This window comes from Triticum dicoccoides, chromosome 6B (assembly GCF_002162155.2).
Source record: "Triticum dicoccoides isolate Atlit2015 ecotype Zavitan chromosome 6B, WEW_v2.0, whole genome shotgun sequence".
NCBI lineage: Eukaryota > Viridiplantae > Streptophyta > Magnoliopsida > Poales > Poaceae > Triticum > Triticum dicoccoides.
In genome coordinates, this window is record NC_041391.1 from 21,453,811 (window position 1) to 21,461,532 (window position 7,722).

At 48.6% G+C, this 7,722-nt stretch overlaps 1 long non-coding RNA gene across 1 annotated transcript; it reads left to right on the top strand.

Moving 5' to 3' along the window:
- The first annotated feature begins 1,379 nt into the window (after positions 1-1,379).
- Positions 1,380-6,128, top strand: LOC119326487. The gene is made up of 3 exons (XR_005158001.1): positions 1,380-1,755; positions 5,702-5,933; positions 6,018-6,128. It is a non-coding gene; the product is annotated as an uncharacterized LOC119326487 (long non-coding RNA).
- Positions 6,129-7,722: the final 1,594 nt, after the last annotated feature.

The following is a 7,722-nucleotide window of genomic DNA, read 5'->3' on the forward strand; positions in this document are numbered from 1 at the left end:
GGGCCCTCTTGATGGAGGTAAAACCCTGCGTCCTGCTTGATTAATATTGATGATGTGGGTATTACAAGAGTAGATCTACCACGAGATCAAGGAGGCTAAACCCTAGAAGCTAGCCTATGGTATGATTGTTGTTGTCCTACGGACTAAAACCCTCCGGTTTATATAGACACCGGAGAGGGCTAGGGTTACACAGAGTCGGTTACAATGGTAGGAGATCTACATATCCGTATCGCCAAGTTTGCCTTCCACGCCAAGGAAAGTCCCATCCGGACACGGGACGAAGTCTTCAATCTTGTATCTTCATAGTCTTGGAGTCCGGCCGATGATGATAGTTCGGCTATCCGGACACCCCCTAATCCGGGACTCCCTCAGTGGCCAAGCTTCTTTCCCGGGGCTCCTCTCCAGTACTCAGCATAGGTATACCCTGTCTTCCAGTTGTGATCCACCACCAGATGTAACCACACGTCGGCTACGGTTCCCGCCACCTCGCCTACGTGAACGAACGCCCTCTCCTCCAATCTCCCGGTCCTCGACGAGAACACCATCAGCTGATGGCACGACTGTGGCCATTCCATCAAGTCCTCTGGGTCCTCCTCGTCATACTCAGTGGTTTTCTTAGGCACGTCTGGAATCAACAACACCTCGCAGTGCAGTGACGGCAGGGTCGAAGGCAAGGTAGGCGCCGACGAAGCACAGACATGGGAAGAGATCGAGGCCCAGAACATACGGGAGGAGCGCCCAGCGCCCGGGTGGCGGGGTTGCAGACGTAGATGTGCGTCCATTGCCAGCCGTCATCGTAGAGGAGGAGACCGTTGCAGTGGTCGACGATCATGCTGGTCAGGCCGTCTTTGCCGCGCTGGACAGAGTTGAATGCGGCGTCGATTCTCATGCAGGAGGGACGGGTGAAGAAGCGCGGGAAGCCAAGTAGTTGCTGATGATGCCGGTGATGGAGTGTGGCAGCATGTGCGGCCGGAGCAGCCTAAGATGGTCCACAACGGCGCACCACGGCTTGCACAGGGGTACTGGAAATGTTCTGGACCTTCACAAATATTTTTGGATTAAATGGTCATGGAAAAATGTTTTCATGAATAGTGGAAAACACTATTTAGATGCTTTTTGGAAAGCCACCTTTGGGGGCTTTTCCCAAAAAGATCTAGAGGGATGACATGGAAGGATAAGAGCCCCTTTTTAAAGGGGCCCGCTAGTGGTGGCCAGCCAAGGGGTGGAGCTCCACTTGCCTCCCCATTATGTCTTTTATGTGAGACATATAGCATGGGCATTTTGAGGTTTACATGTGCCACCCTACCCTTTGCATTTTCCTATAAATAGAGGTGGAGAGGAGCTCTCCACACTCACTCCAAATCTCATACACATGCCATGCATGATCTGACTTTCTCTCTCCCTCCTACAAAATAGTTTCGTAGAGCCGAAGGCTGTCTGGGTTCCAGCAGGAACTTGTTCTGGACGGCGAAGCCCTGCCGGATAGCTGACACCGTATGTATGCAACCCCATAGAGAGGTCGTAGGTTCGATCTTTTGCTTGAGGGGCTGTTCGAGGGTCCTCCCGAAGGGCTGTCCGAGTGACCGTCCGAGTTTCTTAGAGTGCCTCCCTAAGGACTGTCCGACTGCGTTCCGAAGGGTTGTCCGAGGTATAGATGCGGGAGAACATCCTCGCGGTTGGGAGGTTGTAAATCCTAGCTGCGGGGATCTGCATTGATGATCTACACCGACTGTACTTCCACTGCGCTACAAGTCGGTAATAATCAGATCTAAACCTTGTATGCATCTCCATAGTGATCCTGGGCATGTTCGTAGTGCGAAATTTTTTCGTTTTCTGTCGCATTCCCCTACAACATTTTCTTGAACAGAGTACGGGTCACTCGGAAAGGCATCAAGGAATAGCGACGTGTTAAGCTACGGAATTATGCTCCTTGAAGCCTTCACTGAAAGGAGACCCATAGACCCTATATTTGGCGCACAACTAACACTTAGGCAGTGGGTTTATTCATCGGGCATTTCCTGCAGAACTTGTCCAAGTTGTAAATGGTCAGCTGCTGCAACGTTCCTCTCTTCCTTGCTGCAGCCGGGACGGTTGTTTTCCAGCGTCGATCTTCGAATTGGGATTGATCTGCTCTAGCGACTTGCCTGGCCAGAGGATGACTATGATAGATGTGGTTGTTACGCTCAAGAGATCAAAGCTGAGTACACCAAACTAATACAATTAGGATTTGAAACGTTCACAAGAAAAAGAAGAAACATTACAAAAATTTCTGAACATAACCTTATCTTATTTTAATTTGTAGTTATTGTAATTAGAAGCATTTCCCTGCAAAAATAAAATAGAAGCATCAAATATGGCCTAAATATATCTGAATCATATTGTGAATTTAGATGGGAAATGTAACAGAATGGATTTGTATTTCCTCCTAATTTTTATTTCTAATTATTATGGTAAATTATTTTGGACTATGAAAAATAACTCTATAACAAAAGTATCGTAACCTTGGACCAGCCAGGCAAGCAAACAGGCAATTATGCCAAAAAGGCAAGCTAAAAGACTGTGAGAAGTGAGAGAATGCCCTTTCTACATAACAAAAAGTCACGTGTCAAAAGGATAATAAAAAGACAAAGAGAAGTGGGAAAAGATCATTTCCATACAACAAAAATGCACTTGTGCCAATGTCAGAAGAAACCTGACACATCATATATAAAAGAAAGGCACTTATGCCAAAGGGTGTGCAACTATCATCGTGCATGCGTAGCTACCACCATGCATAGAAAATCACCTCTCTATTGTGAATTTAGATGGGAAATGTAACAGAACGGAGTTGTGTTTCCTACCAATTTTTTATCTAGATTAGATTTCACAATAAATGTGGTATTTATAATTCTCTAATTATTGAAGGGATTATGACATACCAAGTTAATGTACACCAAAGTTTACCATTTTTGCATCCCATAATATAAACATGTGTTTTCTTTTAACTTTCAAAATATAAACATGTTCAAAAAACAGAATTGCCATGTGAAAATTACTAATATATATAAGCCTCATATGTAGGTGCTCTTCCCAATATTCTATCAAGGGAGCAAAATATACCTCGAGTTACTATGGAGTGTCCATCCTACATACATATGTAATCTCGCACATTATAGGCTCTGTTGTTGTAGTGATGGAGGAGGTCGTAGTTTTGATTGTTGGTGCGGGCCTGCAGGCCTCGCAACTGCAGCATGCGTTAGCCAATTCTCCATCCCTATGTCATCGTTGAGCGTGAGAATTGCAGCCCATCACTATGGCGCAACCACACATATGACCGTCTGAAGCTACATCTAGCGAGGGAATTTTGTGAGTTGGCACACATGCCGTACCCAGCAGATACCCCGACATACATTTTTTTAGAAAAGGAGGATGACCCCCGGCCTCTGCATCTGGGAGATGCATACGGACACTTTATTGATTATTCTCGAGGACCTTACAAAGTATTACAATAATGAGCCTGAATCCACCATCTTGGCAACAAATGCCGCTACTCCTATCCAAAATGATGAAGGGGTGCTAGCTGGGCCACTACCCAAACCACTCACCTAAGCCTAACATCAAAAAGCCGGAAACCGAAACATATTTGGAAGCCCCAGCCGAGCCACATACCGGGTCTGGGGCACAATCCGGTCAGACGCACTCAGGTCCGTCTTCAGATCATATTGAAGCTTCTACCTTGTCTGGTCACTCTGCCATCGACGTCACCATGACGCCAGACAGCAACCTCCTCTTGCGCGAGTCCATCTCCACGCATCGGGCGGCGAGCCTCCACAGCGCCATGCCGCCGATCTTCGCCGCCATCAATGAGTGAGATGAAGTACCGCTCCACCACGGCATGTACAGGGTGAGGAAGGGCGAGGTCCCCATCGGAGACACGGCCGGAAGAGAAGCACCGCAGCCCCGAGACACTGCCCGGAGCTGCGACGCAGCAGATCAGGCGGGCCGCCACCAGGAACCAGACAAGCTCGCCATGCACACCCAGCATCCCCATGCCCAAGTCGGCGCCTTCAAGAAGGTGACGACACTGTGGCGCCGCCGCCGCTTAGCCACCGGGGCTAGGGTTTTCACCCGGGCGCAGGGGAAGGGGGGAGGCAGGGGAGGTTTAGCCTCGGCGCCGCCACCAAGGAGGGAGTGGCGTCCGGGACGCCATCGACGCCGTGACCGCCACCGGCGGCCAAGGGTTTCCCCCGGCCAAGCACCCTGCCGCCACCTCCGAACCAGCCACAACATCCGCAGGCGCGAGTACGCCGGAGATCCAGGCCGGCTGGAGGTCATGTATCATGAGCGGACCAGGATCGCCTCCGATCTGACGTGGGGAGCCCGGGGCCTCCTCGCGCCAAGACCTGCGCCCACCGGGACCTCGCTACCCGCGCAGCCGAGGGGAACCGGCCTACCTCACCGACGATCACTCCCCTCCGTCGGGGGAGCGCCGTCCGCACCAGCGAGGCCGATGCCTCAGATCCGGACTCTCACCACCGAAAGGGAGCGGTCTCGCCTCGCCGCCACCATCCCGGGAGCCGGCGCCGGCTTCGCCGGCCGTTCCTACATACCAAAGAACACTTTCATCAAGTACGTGGATGACTACATTGAGTGTTTCACTATCCATCCGAGGTATCTTACTGTTGTTGAGTCATCCACATATGACTTCAATGGAAAATATTGGTCCATCATGGCGCGCGACATGGCAAAGTGCAAAATAGTTAATTACAGGGCGAAGTTTTTTGTTGTGGCAAATGGTGAGAATAGTGTTGAGAATATTCCAGTGGTCCCTGGCCTGGAAAACTTTCCGGGTGTGGCCATCCACTCATCATGTTACAAGTCAGGCATTGACTACTCCGGGAAGAACGTGTTGGTCATCGGATCTGGTAACTCTGGGATGGAGATCGCCTACGACCTTGCTTCTCATGGTGCCAATACTTCTATAGTTATATGAAGTCCGGTATGTATACTATGGAGGTGTTTGGCAACAAAAATGGTAACGTAATCAGATCGCAGCGTTTTAGGAGGTGTAACGAGTTATTTCTCAATTTGTTTGGTTGGCCTAGGTAATGTAATTGGATAACGTCGCTCCTCCTCTTCTTCCCCGGCGCGTCTGTCTCCCCGACTCAAGACTGCCGCCGTCGCTCGCGAGCTATGCTCCTCCCGCGCCGCCAGCTGCTGCGACCTCGCCGCCTACTCAGCTAATATAGCGTGCCGCCGCCCGCCGGATCTCGCGTGCCGCCATCCGCCGGATCTCGTCGCCGCCGGCCGCCGTCTGACCCAAAGCATGCGTGCCGCTAGCTTCTTGGATCTCGCGCTGCGACGGACGCCGGCGAAGCATGCCGTCGGCTGGCGAGCTGTGGTTGCCACTGCTCTTTTTCTCTCGCACCATTTGAGCGGCTTGTGTGGCACTGTGGCTGCAGGAACAGAAGACGGGTTCCCGATACAGCCGATTTGGGGCGTAATCAGTTTTGTATAGCGATGGGACCTGTTTACACTGTATCTGATTACAGCCGTGGCGAAACAAACACGATTTGGCGGTAACTGATCCCGCTGTAATCAGATTACGTTACAGTCTCAGTAACCAAACACCTCCTATATGTGACTTTAACTGCAAATCTCTTTTATAGATCTTATTTTATCTTGCATATTGAAAAGGATGGTGACCCTTTTGTGGCTGCAGATTCATGTAATGACAAAGGAATTAATCCGACTAGGGATGACACTAGTCCATTATCTTTCACTAAAGATGATAGATGGTTTCCTTTTGATGATGGCAAATGCCGTATTCGGGGACCTCTCTAGGCATGGCATCACAAGACCAGAAAAGGGTCCATTTGTGCTGAAGTCGGAAACGTCGATCCGCAGTGATTGATGTTGGCACGATAGGGTTAACCAAGAAAGACAAAATTAAAGTGAGCATATCCTCGGTCAAAACATACATAGTATAAGAAATTTAGTTTCATATATGACAGGTCATAGTTTTTAACCTGCTGTAGGTTCATGGAAGGATTACTAAGATCAAAGGAAAAACAATTGAATTTGAAGGTGGGAAGGAAGCCTCCTTTGATGCCATTGTGTTTGCAACCGGATACAAAAGCACAACAAATTCGTGGCTCAAGGTAGTAAGATAAATTGAGATTTGAATTTCGTTCACTGTAACTTCTAGATGCAAGACTTGTTATATGTTCTTAATCAAGTAAGATTTGCAAGTGCAGAATGATGAGTACATGCTTAATAGCGACGGCGTTGTTGGAAATTCACCATAGGATCGATCACATAAAATCACACGAACACACGTGCACAACAACTGATAGCCAAGGGTGCGTCTCGCACCCTATAATTCCTCTCTTTATTGATTTTCTCTAAATCTCACAGTGTTCAATGTCTCAAAATACAAAACTCACGCACACACCCGTGTATATATAAGTGCAGGTCGCCACCGACCCAGACCTCCGAACGGAATCAGACCCAACTTATGATTCCTAAACTGACTCAAACTACTGCTATACGTCCAGCACAACTAGGACACGGCCATGTACTACTACTCTTGGCCGGACACAAATTCATCTACCTAATCTAATTATACGGCAACCCCGATCACTTCCTAAATAAACAAAACTCAAACGCAACTTAACACTACTAGCACGTAGGAATGTTTGGATTATCCAACAGGCGTGCCCAAGAAGGAATTCCTTAATCATTGGAAAGGGGCAAATGGGCTCTATTGTGTCGGGTTAGGGAGAAGGGGATTGGCCGGAGGGAGTAGAATATTATTCCTAGTGTTGTACCATTACAATCTACACTAGGTTGTGTCCAAGTTTTATATTTGACTGTTTTCTGCCGGTTTTTGGTTTAGTTATCCTTTATTATAAATAATCTAATGAAACTGGTCCAAAATATTGTGCGTACTCGGGTTGTTTCCCAAATATTCTGAAACAGGTCCAAATATTCCAGAGTATAGTGAATTGGTTCGGAACCGCAGTTAAACATGCAGGCTCGGGTTGTTTCCCAAATATTCTGAAACTTTGGTCAGTGCTTCCCAAATCTTCTCATGATCATTTTACGTCTTGTTGCTTAGCCTGAAAGACCAGACCATGAAGTCCGCGGCAGCGGCAGTGAGGAGGCGGTTGAGAGAGGGCCGCCTAGCATGGAACATGACATCGTGTCGATGGTTCCAAATTCGCCACAGCAGCAGCAGCCAGACAGTGCTCCAGTAGCGATGGTGCAGAGCGCCAGATCATCTGAAGCTTTGCACAACCTTCTCTCCCAAAGGTCTCAGGCAGCTAGCACGTTGAGGGGACATGATATAATTGCTCCCAAATGTCAACCCAGGCTGTTCACATTTCTCATGACATCGGGCATTTGATCAAGTAGCGACAGTGCCGAGAGCCAGATCCTCTGAAGCTATACAACCTACCCTCCCAAAGGTCTCAAGCAACTAGCACGTTGAGAGGGCATACAGATGTAACAGATCTTCATTGCATGCAATAAGCCCAGTGCTAAATACAGACATCATTTGCAGTTTCAGAGTGGGCGTCCACCCGTTTCGAACAAAAAAAAGAGTGGGCGTCCATGGGCAACTTTGAGACTTTAGTACCTTGATTCATCTGCCAGTTACATTTCTTCCAGAGCTTTTCTCCTTTCATTCATTCATCATCTGATCCTTGTCGGTCATGGACAAGAAGCTCGCACTCCCTAAGA